Here is a 16844-nt window from a genome sequence, read left to right as displayed (position 1 = left end):
GGGGGCCAGCCACTACAGACCCCTCCAGGCCCCCTCTAGGGGGGCCAGCCACTACAGACCCCTCCAGGGCGGCTCCCTCTAGGGGGGCCAGCCACTACAGACCCCTCCAGGCCCCCTCTAGGGGGGCCAGCCACTACAGACCCCTCCAGGCCCCCTCTAGGGGGGCCAGCCACTACAGACCCCTCCAGGGCGGCTCTAGGGGGGCCAGCCACTACAGACCCCTCCAGGCTCCCTCTAGGGGGGCCAGCCACTACAGACCCCTCCAGGGCGGCTCTAGGGGGGCCAGCCACTACAGACCCCTCCAGGGCGGCCCCCTCTAGGGGGGCCAGCCACTACAGACCCCTCCAGGCCCCCTCTAGGGGGGCCAGCCACTACAGACCCCTCCAGGCCCCCTCTAGGGGGGCCAGCCACTACAGACCCCTCCAGGGCGGCTCCCTCTAGGGGGGCCAGCCACTACAGACCCCTCCAGGGCGGCTCTAGGGGGGCCAGCCACTACAGACCCCTCCAGGCCCCCTCTAGGGGGGCCAGCCACTACAGACCCCTCCAGGGCGGCTCCCTCTAGCCCAGTGACTAAACGTCACCAACTGGTTAGTGCTCGTCGGCTAGCAAGGCACCAACGACTTCACCTGTTTCTAGGCGGCGGCCTTGGAAGGTGAGTGAGTGAGTGAGTGAGTGAGTGAGTGAGTGAGTGAGTGAGTGAGTGAGTGAGTGAGTGTGTGTGTGTGTGTGTGAGAATGCTTACATGCATGGTAAAATAATAGTGCAGTAAATTAAATAATCATCTGACATTATGGATTGAAAGGAAGACAGCAAGAAATAACCATCATGACATTGATCAATAAGATGGTAAGAGCAAGAGACATTTCGTATAGAAGGCATAATGTACTGTATAGTTACTACTAGTAGTAACTATATAGGGATAGAGTTACTACTAGTAGTAACTCTAGTAGTAACTAGAGTTCTACTAGAGTTAGAGTTACTACTAGTAGTAACTCTATTTTACTACTAGTAGTAACTCTATACTACTACTACAATTGGAGAATGACTTCTGATGGCCACTTTACATATATATGCACCATACATATGCTTGTTTTCAGCTCTGATGCATTTGTTTTCTGTCCTTTGGTATCTTTTAAGTTCACGATGCAGCCTGTCAAAACATCTGGGTTTGTGTATGAATGTTTGTGCGCCCATGGTGTGTGTGTGTGTTGGTGTGTGCGTGTTTTGGTGTGGTTGTGTCTTTTAAAGTTTCTTCAGGACTTGATTATAGAATTGATCTTAATTAACTTGACTGGAAGGCTGTTCTGAGGAACAAAATAAAGAATAGGAATGTGTTGCACTAGGCAGCGCTTTGCCATGGTAACAGGGCAAGACATCTGACCAACCACACACAATGAAACACACATACCACACACACGTCTGGGATGTCAAGATAACTACATCTGATCATGTGACCAAACGAATAATGACACACACACACACACACACACACAGTATTTGCAGGTCTTTTTGAAGAGATCCTGAAGATAAGCTCTCTGTATATCCTTCTTCTGCAGCAACACGACTGGAGCCCTAATCTCTATTCTTCAACTCTTTCTACGAGGTCATACCAGGGAAACACCACTGAATACAACACACATATAATACAGATTGCGACGTTTACTCAGGAATGTATATAAAGAAAGTGTCAATAGACGTAATACTTCCATAGCTATGTTCAAGCCACCAGGGTAGCTCTTAAAGCCTTTGATATAAACGCTGTTATGTCTCACATTCACACAACAATCCGAGTGGCACTATGGGTAGAAGCAATATGTCAGGAATGTTAAATGTTAACTTCCCTGTATGTCCCATAGCATGCTTGGTCTAAAACCAGACAATAGCCGTTTCTCTTAGTATAATACTAATATTAAATATTAGTATGTAAGCTATAATAATAGGCTATATATAGGAACATTTTACATAACATAACAAAAATGTATGCCTATTCATTCAAAATATTGGCATACTATTTTAAAGTTAAAGAGGCTGGGGTTTTGTTTTATATAATTTGTTTATATTGTATACGTCACTGATAGAGGAAACCCATCGCAACGGCAACAAAAATCCTGGTCGGATCCATCCGATCGTGTGTGTGTGTTTTTCTATTCTAATCTATATCTTTTCTATTCTAATCTATTCTAATATCTCACTCATTCGTTATTATTATTATTTGTTATAATAGCCTACTCTCCAACTACATAGGCAGTTAGGCACGCGCATCTGTACCCTACGTATAAAAAGTTGTGTGTATATAAATACACACGACAAGCATATCTTTTCTTTTATATTCATTCAAAATATTAACATACTATTTTAAAATGAAAGAGGCTGGGGTTTAGTTTTATATAATTAGTTTATATTGTTCAGTAGTTTGAGGCCGTAAAGCACAGTTAACAGAGCTAAGGTGGTGACGTCATCGAGTCCGCTGCTGTTCCAATTGCAGGTGCGTACTCGCGTCCTCTGAAGTCTGTACTTAGAAGTCCGGACTTGCCAAGTATGTACTTCCAAGTCTGCGAGTACGTAGTCTGCATACTTGGTATTGAGAAATGGCCAATGTTGGAGCTATTGCTTACAGGATGTGGAATCTGGGTTGCTTATCAATTAAGAGACTAATTCTTATGAACTGGAAGGAAGGAAAACCAGCATGTTTCTCCAGTGTCAGGACCACTTGGCTCGAGTAGAGCTGACATAAACAGGGAGACCACGCTGATTGAAAAGGTAGAACAAATATTTATTAAAGTAATTAAATACAAAGCGTTATCAGTAATGGGAAGCCAAACCAAAAGTGTAGTGCATAGCAGTAGATGTAGGATAAAGCAAAGTGAGGTAAAAATGAGGAGCGAAGCTGCAGCCAGCCTTTCAGCGTCAGGCCGGAGCAGCAGTGAGAGAGCGAGCCGACAGGAAGGACATCGTTTATCTCCCATTCAATCAGCCCACCATTAGCCTGGCACAGCCCATAGTGACAGCTCCCCTAGTGGCGAGAAAAGGAACAACATGTAACAATGACACGCCAGGTGGCAAAGCTGGGCGTGACACCAGGGCCTCTTGTTTGGGGGAATATGTGGACCTATTAAACATGGAAAGTGCTTCCAACTTACTGCTGGACCTTGATAGGGGACAAGGGGGTCAGTGGGACCTTGTCAGAGACAACTTCGCTCGACGGCAACGATCTTGTCTGAAAATTTTTTGTTTGTGTTTTGGACTGTGGAACTGTTGTTGTTGGTGTTTGCTGTAATATATAACAATGCTGGTAAACCTTCTAGGCAACTGCCCGATCCGAATCCTTTCATCTAACCCCCCTGGCATTGTTCTGACACACTGGTGTTAACACATATGCAGGCCCCGTCCACACATTTTTGTGTAAAAACGCATAAGTCTTGTGCGTTTGGGCCGACCGTCCAGACAGATCCAGCGTTTTCGGTGCCTGCAAACGCACTTTTTTGAAACCATGTCTCAGGGTGAAAAAGGGGAAAACGGCCCTATGCGTTTTTGTGTTAGGATTTGTGTGGACGCCTGATACGCAAACGATGACGTCATCGCTCCCCCACCAGCTGGGGGACGTTACGAGTTCCGTCAAATTTGTTTTGTTTGATTTGATGTAGCTTTAAATACAGCCCCTTGGTAAATGTAATTACTAACTGTACATTAAAAAGTATTTCTGCTCAATCTACAAGGTTTAACAACTGCTTTCTCCTCCTCGACTGTATGTTTGTATATAGAGTGTAAGCTTGATACGCATGCTCCACCTTGTCTTATTTTTTTGGTGGAGAACCAGCGCCACACAGTGGCCTTGAATATGTACTACAGCGTTTCTACAGCTAGATGCTTTTTTGCAATGAGTCCATCTTTACAGAGAAATTCCTGCAACGCTGCCAAGGGAAATGGAGGGGATAAGATTGTTTTCGCCCGTGTGGACGGGGCCTCAGTTTGCATTTCCTCTTCAACTCTGCCCACAGATTGATGTGTGCTATCTGTCCAGGGCATATTGTTATTTTCTGGTTTGTTTCGACACCTTCATGAAAAAGGGAAAGAAACGGTTACCATTTTAGAGTTTCGGGCGAATTGCCTGATGCAGAGATCAACAAATATGGCGGGCTTCTCTTCTTGAAGGGAGAATGAGGCTAGCTGGAGCACAAGACATATCGGGAGCAACAGCATCGAGGAAAGCAAGAGAGAGGGCAAGGGCGAGCGAGAGAGAGAGCACGAGAGAGATGCAAATTAAGAGAGCAAAATGCACAGACAAGGCAATGGGCGACAAGGTTGAAGGCAGCCATCTGTTCAGCATACAAATTGTAACATGGAGTTTAATCATTGAGTCACGTCTCTCGCTCGCCTCTCTCTTGCGCACCTGCTCTCTCTCACACACTCTTTCCCACTTCCTCTCTCTCCCTCTGTCTCTCTCTAGCTTTCTCCAACAATAGTGTTGATTAGAAAATCACATCTCTACATAAAGCTCCAATCAAAGCATAATCAACATTATGCTATTAGGACACATAAGCTAGCTCTTGCTCAGATGTTTCTGTAAACACGCCTTTTCCGAACACTAAACAAGATTACTTAGAAAAGGTAAGCCAATATTTGATTACGCACTGCACGCTGTTCTAAGGCCTACCAAATATTAAAATAGATCAATTAAGTCAGATATTATCTTGTATTTAGAGCAGGGGTGTCCAAACCTTTTTTTAAAGAGGGCCAGATTTGATAATGTGAAGATGCCCGGGGGCCAATGATCACTTCTGAAAAAAAACTAAAGTTACATACAAATGCACTCTTCTATAACCATTCTATTTTCACTGTCACAATTATTTTTGCAATGTGAATGTAGCAGCATAGATGTGCTATCCATGTTATTCAGTGTCACTGTTTGTTGAGTACCACTAGTGGCCGTCATGAGGTGGGCTGGTATAAAAGCAGCCATCCTCCACCTGCCTCTTTCTTTTGCTCTCCTGTCACTGGTGTGTCACTTCCGGGCCAAAGGTTGTCTGGTCCGACAGGGTGACTACTTGTCGCTGCTCCGGGTTTCCCGTGCACACTGTGGTGTAGTTCTTGATTGGTAAATGCAGATGACGGCCGGAGCCCTCTCTCCCTCCCTCCTCTTGTGTGAACGGGTGTGTGTGTGTGTCCGTGTTTGGTCGTAAACAGGACCAACTGCAATCAGCTCATTGGGGTCGCTGCTGCTTTGCTTGCTGATACTGTCTCCACGCTGCTCTGCTTCGCTGCTGCTGCACGCTGCTGTTGTTTACCTCACGTGCTTTGCTCCGCCTGTCGCTGCGGTGCATCCCTCCCGAGTAGCTCTACCAGGGGCGCTCATCTGGAGTGTCTTTTAACTGGGGCTTGCCCCCCCCATGTGTGAATGAGTGTGTTAAAGTGTGTTCTGATTATTTGAGTAATTTGGTGACATTGTCACAGAAGTTCAGGTTTCGTCCCCCATGACCCCCCTCCCCCTAATTGTAGGGGAAGCTTTAACATGTAAATGCAGATTCTGTGAGCTATACACATGCAAATGAGCTATACAAAGGTATTAACTTCATTTTAAGAAAATCTCTGGCATAAATAGATTAGGCTCAGTATAGCCTAATTATACTCTTAAATTTTTAACTTGAATTGATTTATTTAATGAAAGTATGCTAGATTAATTACTGAATACACTACAGTTCATAAGTTTAAGTCACCTGCTCATTTCAGCATTAAACTCCATTATAACCAGCTTCATGAAATAACAATCTTGAATGCTCTATGAACATCAGGGGTCAGCAACCTTTTCAACATGTAGTGCCAGTTGGACATTTTCTCGTTAACGAGTGTGCCTTAAGGAACAATATATTAAATATTAAGCTGAATTATGACACAGCAACCAAAAACATTTCCAGAAGACCTGGAATTGTATTATTTCCATATAGTCCACAATCATGCATCAACATTTGAACGTTTTTTGTTGTTATATTTGCAACATGGGCTTGCAAATTATAATTACATATATCCCATCTTAAAATACTGCTTTCAGAAACTCAAAAACATATTTGCACTGTGAGAAATGTAAAATGTAAATTACTTTATATGAGAATTATGGAAACATCCACATCAATATCTTTACGACATGTACAGCTTTGCAAAAAAACATGTGAAGGCCATGCATATAGGCCACTTGCAACAATCTTTTAAATATTTTCTTCTCTATTACTCACAACATAGGTTTAAAAACAATTAATTGATCCCAATTCAGAACACTGCTTTCAGTAACTCATTTAAACATATTTGCACTGGGAGGAAATGCCCAAAACTGAATAAAGTGCAAAACAAATCGGTAGTAATGATTACGCTGCCGCATTGTAGCGGTGAAAAAAGATTGATGATTATGCGTCCACGTGCCAGTGGTGCCGATCCCTGATGAACATTATGAATGCACAGAAATCAGTCAAGATGTGCTCAACAACTATGGGAACATTTTAGTGTCCCATGCAAACCATTTCCAATGTCTAATTAAAAAGTGATAATAAGTGAGAATTGAGAATCCCAAGTGTGCAAAATTCTGTGTGAACACAATAAAAGTTGGTTTAGCACACAACTAAGTGTGATTATAATACAAAGCTTTGTTTGGGAAATGTTTACATTTTTAGACATTTTAAAGAATTCAACTTCTGTAATGATGACTGTGTTATGAATTTTAGTCCAGGAAAGGCCGCCGAGACAGGGTCGCTTTTAACTCACTTTATTTGGTTAAGGTTATTGGTCTATTGTCTATCGTCTATGAAACAAAAGGAGAGGGATCGTACATAACACGCGTGGAGCGTCTCTAAGCTTTACATCTAATCGATACGCCGCCCAAGAGATTCTGACCTAAAATGGCGGGGTCTGAGTTTATATATATCAGGTGTTCTTCTATGGTTTTCTCACTTCCTCTGTGTGTCCGTTGCTGCCCCTAGTGTAAATGTTTTGTAACTTTGTCAAATGTGTTCAGTGCTGCCCTCTGGCGATTAGGAGGGGAAATTACCTCTAAACTATGCTTGGTGCTACTGGATATGGCTATGTGAGAGTATTACAGTAAAAATGTATCACTAGGGAATATTACAATTAAAATATGTCACAATTGCATATTGCACACTTGGTATTCATTCTCTAAAATCACCTTGAATTAGACAATCAAAGCCAAACACTCTCGAATCCATCCCATATGTGTTCAGCACATCTTGACTTATATTTGTACAATAATAATGACCGTAGAGCATTCCAGTTGATTATTTCATGAAGCTGATAAATAATGGAATTCAATGCAGAAATGAACCGGTGACCCCAAACTTTTGGACGGTAGTGTATGTCATTAGTAATGGCCAATATTATGTAAAAAAGACACACAAAACAATTCATTTCAACAATTAGTTTTAATCAGGCTTTGCCACAAAGGTCCCTTTGTCCAATCACGTGCGAGGACATGGCCAAGAGTACTTTTAAAACAAGTTCTTGTACTCTCACGTTTCATGTGGTTTTGGCTTTTGATCTCTAGCTGCTACTATGACTAGTCGCCGTCTTTCTTACGGATTATCTCCTGGAACACAGCATGCAAACCCGCCAACCCTTAGTGCTACCGCCAGTCCGCAGAACACAGAGAAGCGGCTGTTAAATGCAATCTCGGGCCTGTCTCGGCAGCTCAATGACGGCTTTCAACAGATGTCTGCTGAATTAAAAATAACGCAATCAAGGATGCAGTCCATGGAGGATCGGATGGCAGCATTGGAGAAAAGGGTCTGTACGGAAGACTCCAGCACTACCGCTAACTCTAAGAAGAGAAGGCGGGTACACAATCCAAAGATTGCGGTAAGATTATGTTCAGTGATTGCTAGCTAGCTCTGCTAAAAGTAGCCTTAAAGTAAAGCGTTTAAGTAGCCTGCCTAGCCCAAATAGCTAAAAGTAGCCTTGTAAAATAACCCATGAGCAGAACCAGTCTAAGTTGCTTTATTAACCCATTTAGGCCTAAAACGCCTGGAAAAAATGCCTGTAAAACCTATGGGTGATTTCAGAAAACCCCCCTAAAACCTTACCGTTTTTTCTGGAAATTCAGCAGTTGTGTCAACGCCTACTAAATGATTGATTTCTCAGCCTCTGTAGCAGATAGAAACACAATTCAAAAAGTATTTGAGAGCTTACACCTGTGGCTTTCATGGGGAGTTGAGTTTATTTAGATACACCTTCACAAAAAAAATAAATGTAAAAAGTAAAAAGTAAAGTGTTAGTGCAGGAACAGCACTATTTTCAATTTTAAAAAAAACAGTAAGAAAATAAAGTAAAATCAACTTGTGTCAGGGATATCAACTTGTGTGAGTGCCTTGATTTTGCCCTGATGGACTAGGAAGAACAAGAACAGCATGTAATGACTAACAGTCTGCCTCACATGTAACGGAGATAGTGCTTGCCGAAGCACTCAACGTGCAGTGGTAGGTTGCATTGTTTACAGCCATAAACAGTTGGCCCACCCACTTTTTCTTTGTCAGGGACAAGCTGACACTCCCGGCACTGTTTACGCTTGTCATAGACTTTTCCACAGTCATGCTGTGGAAGAGGTGTGTGTCCTCTGCTTCCTGCAAATAGAGAGGAAGGAAGAGGAGGAGATGGAGAAACAGAAAGAGAAGATGGAGAAGGAAGAGGAGGAGATGGAGAAGCAGAAAGAGAAGATGGAGAAGGAGTCACAGGAACAGCCCTTGTTGTGAGTGGTGTGATGAGCTGCTCTGCCAGGTCCTCCAGCCAGTTTTTGTAGCCTCTGTACTTGTTTCTGAAGGCTGTTCGTCCAACAGACCTCGCAGCAATGTAGGCATTGTAGCAGGACACAGCCAAGAAAAAGAAAAACACCATTTCTTCGATCGATGCTGGAATCCATAGTAGCCAACCATTTGATCAAGCAGATCGACGCCTGGAACACAAACAGTTGACACACAGTTGACAGTTGACACACATGACACTGACACATTTGCACTCAAAAGACCAACAAAAGTCAAACAAACCTTTCATGTACTTCTGGTAGTCAGCGAGGGAAGCTGGCACTACCACCTGGACTTGGTTGGCTCCGTCTCTTCTGCGATTCACTGTCCCCCTCACTGTCCAACCATCACAGTTGGATTGTGATGGTTGGACAGCACCATGACGGTTTTCGTGTCCTAATACAGAATGCGAGTTTGCCCTTCTGAGCTACCCTGAACTCGTGCTTTCCCATTGAGGCTTTTTTTGTAAGCCTCTCGTTCTTTGGGAGTCCCGCCCGGTTGGCACGAATAGTGCCACAAGCGTACAGGCCATGGCTCTTCATCTCCTCCAAGAGGGGCACCCCAGTGTAAAAATTGTCCATATAGACAGACAGGTGAGAGCCGTAATATGGTCTGGCTAATCCATGACCACACGGTGTGCGAGGCCCTTCTCCGTTGACCCTTCACGACCAGCATAAATCTGGAAGTTGGTCACGTATCCTGTGGAGCTCTCTGACATTACCCACACCTTGACACCCCATTTTGTAGGCTTCATGGGTAGGTACTGCCTGAAGGCGAGACGCCCTTTGAATTTAATCATGCTCTCATCCACAGACACGTTCCCATCTACCTCATACAGTGCCTGGAATTGGGCAGTGATGTAATTGAGAAACCAGCGCATTTTCCAGAGCTTGTCATCCCGGTTGACATCTGCTGCTTGGTTGTTCTGGAGGTGTAGATACCTGAAACGTAGACATAAACATATGCAGACATAGACACATGTAAGTTACCTTGGATGAAAATATAATATAAAATATTGTCATAATTGTCATGTGTTGTGACATAATATTCTGTCTATATTGTAAATTACATTGGACTGATGATGATGACTGAATAAAAATAACATAAAAACTGTCTGTTGTAAATTACATTCACTTGTATGTGATGATTACTGAATAAAAGTATTATGCATAATACTAATACATCTCTTACATTTCTCATAAACTGTCATATTTCTTATTACAGCATCACCACAATCAATAAGTATTATTATTGTCCTTACCTCCAGATGGCCAGAAATCTGTCCCGGGACATATTTCTGGGGAACTGTGTCCTGAAGAGATGTTTACTCTGTCGCTACTAATCTCTTCGTACTGGAAGCACCATTAGTCCCATGCCCATACAAAGCCCAATAAATGTCTTAATCTCCGGCATAGTTACGCGTGACCACCTTGCCATCTTTGCTCTAGTTGGAGTTTGATGAGTCTGGTCACTGTAATTATTCGTCGCGGAAACAAGATGCGCCCAAAGCTCCTCAGTAAAAATCTGATTAAATGCCTGCAGCGGTGTGGCATCTGCAGGTAAATCGACTTTAACACCTGGTTTGCGATTGAAAGCACTCTTCCAGTCACTTTCAAAACTTTCAAACTCCTCGTTGTCATTGTCGCTGTCTTCGTCTTCAAACATATGTCTACGCCATAAATCCCAGTCTATTGGGTCAGCGAGATCAAATTCATCAGCAATAATGTCGTCTTCAAACATATGTCTTAACCGATCGATTGGTTCAGCGCGTTCAAAGTTGTCAGCATCATCGAAGCCGAGAAACTCCTCAAAGTCACTACCTTCCGAAATCTCATCACCATCAAAGTACTCCATGCTTGTTCGAAGAAATTTCAAAACGAATGTCACGAGGAACATGACGACACTCCCACGTGTCTATTCTGATGCATTTCATTGGCCCAGAGGACGATAATTGGTGCAAAAAAAACCTTATACCCGGAAATAGACGTATACGCTTTCCCGGCTTGAATGGTAGAATTACGCAAGAGCGCCCCCGGCTTTAGAAATGCGGCAATGCTTTCCCGGCCTAAATGGGTTAAAGTGTGTTTTTTTGGTCTTGTGATTTACAGGAAGCTGTGCGTCGACTTCATAACGCTGATGTTGTGGATTTTGGTCCAGGAAAGGCCGCCGAGACAGGATCGCTTTTAACTCACTTTATTTGGTTAAGGTTATTGGTCTATTGTCTATCGTCTATGGAACAAAAGGAGAGGGATCGTAAATAACACGCGCGGAGCGTCTCAGAGCTTAGCATGCAGGAAGATACGCCGCTGAGAGATTCTGGCTCTGCAAAGGCGGAGTCTGAGTTTATGTATCCCAGGTGTGTCCGTTGCTGCCCCTAGTGTAAATGTTTTGTAACTTTGTCAAATGTGTTCAGTGCTGCCCTCAGGCGATTAGGAGGGGAAATTACCTCTAAACTATGCTTGGTGCTACTAGATGGCTAAGTGAGAGTATTACAATAAAAATGAATCGCTAGGGAATATTACAATTAAAAAATGTCACACTGAGACAAATCATATGCCCTACGACCCAGAGCAAGGGTAAGATTTAAATAATAATGCTTTCATTGTGGAATGGTGGAGTATGCATCTGATCCTGAATACGTTGACTTTGAGATTCACTTTCATCGATAGACTTATCGGATGGGTCTTGAATTAAAAATTGCTGCGCCATTGTATGTTGCCATTTCCTCGTTTAAAATGTTAAGAACCTTATTACACGGTCAACTTGTGGAGCTCTTGTTAGCCTTGTAGATGGGTTAAAATAAGCGTTTTATGTGCCGTATGAGTGATTAGTCAGGGGTATTTTATTCAGATGCCGACCATAACCGTTCATTTTGTTTTCGCAGACTGTCCTCTCCTCATAACAAGTCTGTGACTACACATTTGCTCAGAGCGATGTCTGCATGTTCAGATTTACAACATGCTGATTCTGATGACATTGTGTGTAAGTAACTTACTGCAGAACTGTTTTCTCCTTCCTTTTTCAATTTTTACTGTGACTTAAGGTTTTTTTCTATTCATTCCACTCTCATTTAATTGTTTCCCAGCTGCCTACAAGACATATTATGAGATGGTACGCAGGACTTACAGATACAGGCAACCAGACCTTGCAGTACATGCGGAAGCTGTAAAGAGTTCAGCTCGGAGTCGATCGAGAAGAAAGAGGGTAAGACTAGATAAGATCAGTTTTTGGTCAATGTGAGCAGGGTTTAAAATTAGTACCGGCCAAATGCCGGTAAAAATCAGAATTGGACAGTACAATAGATCAGCTACCAGCCAGTGGCTCACTGTTAACTTTCAACAGTTAGTGATGTGTCAATACCACATCACAAGATAGACTAGAAGGTGTTGCTGTTGCTATAGCTATGAGTTAACCATTACATTGCACCATCATTGTTTTTTCACCCCAAACCAACATTATGGATCTATAGTTACGGTGTAATAATGACAAGGTTTTCTGGCCGGTAGAAGCATATTTTGACCGACATATTTTTTCTGTTACCGGCCATTGGCAGAAGACATAAAAATAAAATTTTATAGGCTACCCTGCATGAGTATTTCTCAGGTGCATTAAAGATGTGTTTTGTCCATACGCATTGCATCGTGCAGTACTGATTGTCTTTATTTTATTGTTTTACAGCTGCTGGAAGCAAGACAGAGTGTTTTAGCTGAGGATGAGGGAGACCTTTGGGAGAGCGCCACCATAGATATGATGTGGGAAGAGGAAGATCGCATCGTTGACGGGGTGTCGGGATGGGTAGTACAGACTCCGTCCTACCGCAGCAAGGAGCTCACCGAGCTCTGTGCAAAATTGCAGTTTTTTTACCTCACTAATTACAATGTCTACTGGCTATGTTAGCCCTCATGCACTGCCTCTCCCTCCCTCCAACAGCCTGGACTAAATTCACTTTAAACTCTAGTATTGCATGTTATTGACTTACTATTATTTTTTCTTCCAATGTTTACATTGTACATTGTGCACTTTATTGGCCATATTTATTTATTTATCTATTGTCAATATCTTCAATCCATCTCTACGCTGCCACAGGCCTCCCCTAATAGGTAAACATAACTACTCTAGTTAGCCCATATTTAATATTTAATATCTAATGCTGGTCTCCTAACTCATACTTGCACTGTCTTGCCTTACCTTTTGCACCTTAACACACACACACACACACACACACACACACACACACACACACACACACACACACACACACACACACACACACACACACACACACACACACACACACACACACACAGGTTTACAATACATCTCTGTGCTGCTACCATTTATAGTTGTTAGTATTTAATGCTGGTCTACTGACTTAAAATTGCACAATTGTCTTGCCTTACTTATTTGCACCTCACCAAATCATACCAGATTTCTCATGTACCACAGGGTTAGTCCCTGCCCTGTCACCCTTATCATACTGCCTCAGCACATTAATGTGGACCTTGTTTGTCTGTTGTCTGTTACTTAGTATCTTTCTCTTAGTTTCTTAATCCTTATTATCTAGTGTATAGTATATTTATTCTTATTTGTTGATTGTATTCCAGAAACTTCCTTTCTGCAATCCTGCTTGTTGTATGTTTTATGTGTATGATGTATCTGTCTCTAAGCTACTTGGACCCTGAATTTCCCCTAGGGATAAAGTTGATATCTTTCTATGAATAAACATGTTCCTGGCAAATTTTCCTTTCCTCCTGGCAAATTTATTCATGTCCTTGATGGTCATAATACTGTAGTCCAAAGGGATAACAATGACATGAATATACAACATAATAACAATTATAATTATTAATTTTAATATTAATAAAAATAATATTATTGGATATAGGAGGAGCGGGCTGGTTACATGTATGTGGGTTGGGGGTGTGGTTTAAATGTACAATGACCCAGGCTGACCTAGAGTGACATGTCTGTCAACCAATCACGAATGAGTTTCCTGTTTAAAAAGTAGGCTTTTCATCCAATGCTGGGGAGGAATTTTAGGCAGGGCAAAGAAAGGCCCAGGGTGCCAGCCAATCACAAATGATTTTCCGTTTTGTTTACATCCAATCCTGGGTGAGAAAATCTGTCTGGCTAGCGCGGTTTCGCTGCTATTCATATGCTAATCGGGGCCATTAACGCCTCCGCGAGAGAATCCGTGTCCGACGAAATGAGGTAGTCGAAAACGTGAAGTGATGCGACGTGGCAATTGTCGTTTGCTGGCGAAAATTGGTCTGGTTTGCAGTAATTTCCTGATGTGCAAGGGGACGGGAATCCTACTTTTCACCCAGTGCTATTTATTTAGTCCTACTGAGTTTATGTAAATTATCTCGGGTGTATTGTGTTTGTTTTTGATGGGCAAAATAGCCTAACGAGCACATCACATGACATGTACATTACGAATATAGTTAACTCTTGCTCTAACCTAACGAACACATCACATGTACATTACGAATATAGTCAGCTATTTTTTCAGGTCAAGGCCTGAGCCGGAGGCCGCATGTCCCAACTAGGGGAGATGCTGGAGACTCAGACAATGCACCACACATTCGCAAGAACAGGAGTCAGTCTGCTGATAACATTCGGCCACAACTCAGGGTCAAGATACCCCTCGAGAAGCCCTCGCAGCTGGTCAGGAGAAACACAGAAGACATTCATGAAGACATCAGAGCCCGGAGGCTCAAGGTCAAGCTAAACATCCAGAAACACACACACCTCGAAACGCACACACCTCGTTGGGAGGGAAAATACAGCATAAGACTGCATCACACAGAAACACCTCATGCTCTTCTGAAGCAGAACTTCCACGGAGGTGAAGCTCCAGACGACCTCAGTGCTGTTAGGGACTTAGAAATATTCAATCTCTCACGCTTTATGAATCTGTATCAACTTTGCTACTTTTCTCAATAAATCCGAGGCCCTCGTGCTGACAGACTTCATTACCTCTCCGTTCCATTTTATCTGGTCAAGTAACTAGACAGACTGTTTTTCCCAACATTTTCTTTTGGGTTTTTGTTTCCATATAAGTTAATAGTGGGCACTTGTTGATATTGGTTAAGTTTATTTGCCCAATAGTTATAATTTTGTTAATCTCTGAAATCATTTTGTTTAATGTTGTTTTGTCAATTGCCCACTGATTTGTTTATTTCTCTTGTTAGTGGCTGGAGACTGGTGGTGGCGTGCTGGTGTGTGGTGGTGGTGTCCCCCCTTGTCTCGTTTGCTGTGTCCTGGGAGCGGGTTTACTTCAGTGTGTGTGTGTCACGTATGTTGGGTGATTTTGGTTGATGTCTTTATTTTGGTGGAACCCCCCCCCTACACTAGTCACTGTCCACTTACTCGGCTCCAAGCCCTTACTTGCTTTTGGGTGAATGATAAAGAAGACTTTGTTTTAAAAGAAATAAGTTATTTAATAAATTGTATTTTCCCACAACATTTAAACCACGTCTCATGCCTTTTTAATGAGTGGCCTTACCTGTGTGTTTTGCACTTTAAATTAATTCCCTGGGTGAAATTCCCAGGGTGGCGTTGTCGGTTTCTTTTTCTTGTTTTTAGTTAGATCTTTTAGTTTAATTTCCTCTCGCCTATCACCTCGCCACATAACCAAATCTAAGCCACTCAGGCGTATACATTTCAAGTCAGATAATGTTGTGGTTTTTAATACTCAAATACTTGACTGAAATTAACTCATAAAGTCAAAAGCCTAAACTTTGAAAGAAATGCACATTAGACCAGAGCGATTGGAGTTCCCCAGAGACCTTTTTACAAGTTAGAAAGCCAAGACGAGTCAAGATATCGTCTGGTGTTTAATTCACACAGAACACGTCATCAGATAACAAGATACAGTTTTCACTCATTCATAGATCCCAAAAGATCACTTCACTCATTAAGACTGTATCTAAGTATGGAATGTGTTATTTTATCTTAGAAATGATAATGACTGCACCACTAGGTACAGTTTCGCTCTTTTCCGATGGCCTTGAAGAGAAGCAAAGATTCTCACAAACTAGTATGGAGTGTATTAATATCCCTGTGTCTCAGTTTTATTTTAATATGTTTACTAATATAAAATTAACCATAATAACAGAACAAACTGTATGTAACAAACGCAATGTCCATAATGATCACCGGGGAAAGGGTAGATTGGCAGGCAGAACTGGTTAGCAGGCAGACAGGTGGATGGCTGGGTCAGAGTCCTGGAGCATAGGGAGATAGCAGTCAGACAAGAGATACAAATACTAAGTGCCAGAGTGATGGCAAAAAATAACATACTTTTTATAGGCAAATCTTATTCAATAGTTATTCAATAGATACAACAAGTGCCATAAATCCAAGTGCATATAATCAGTGTTCGAATTACGTGGGAGCCAGAGGGAGCTGAGCCCCCATAAAGTGAGGACTGGCTCCCATAAAGGCAACAAAGTCAAAAGGATGAGGGGGTCTCTCATATCTGAAGGTGTCTGCCATATGTGGAATTGTAATTTAATCTTACACAACAACATTGGAGCAAAAATCGTGGCCATATTATGGATATTTAAGTGATTCTGTGAGGCCACCACCACGGATTTTGAGTTAAGCACCCGTGGTGGCGGTGGTTGAAAAAAGTATTTAGATCGCTTATTAAGTTCACTCGTTGCTTATAATGGTTTATTCGTTTCCCAGTATCATTTCCTTCATTTAGACAATTTTGTTAATTTTTAAATTGTAAAATAAATACAATCATTTTTTGAAGTTTTTGAAATTATTGGAAACGATTCGAGCTGACCTTGCCTGCTGTACCCACAGCCCAAAATAAAGAACAGCCGAGACAATATCCTTAATTCAAACATGCTGTTTCGTTTGGCCTAAATTGGCTACGGATGCAAACTTAGAATGAACATGCGCAACAGGGATTTCTAAAGGTTACTGTACAGTGGCGGAGACTACGTCAGGAGCTGAAACATCACTATGGTAAAGCTAAGAAGGTTCTATGAGTGCTTCAGACCAACCTTACCAACAAACAACGTACGAAAGAGATTC

Source organism: Micromesistius poutassou, assembly GCF_964030765.1.
Source record: "Micromesistius poutassou genome assembly, chromosome: 17".
NCBI lineage: Eukaryota > Metazoa > Chordata > Actinopteri > Gadiformes > Gadidae > Micromesistius > Micromesistius poutassou.
The sequence above is the reverse complement of the archived record's forward strand: the minus strand, read 5'-3'. Positions refer to the sequence as shown.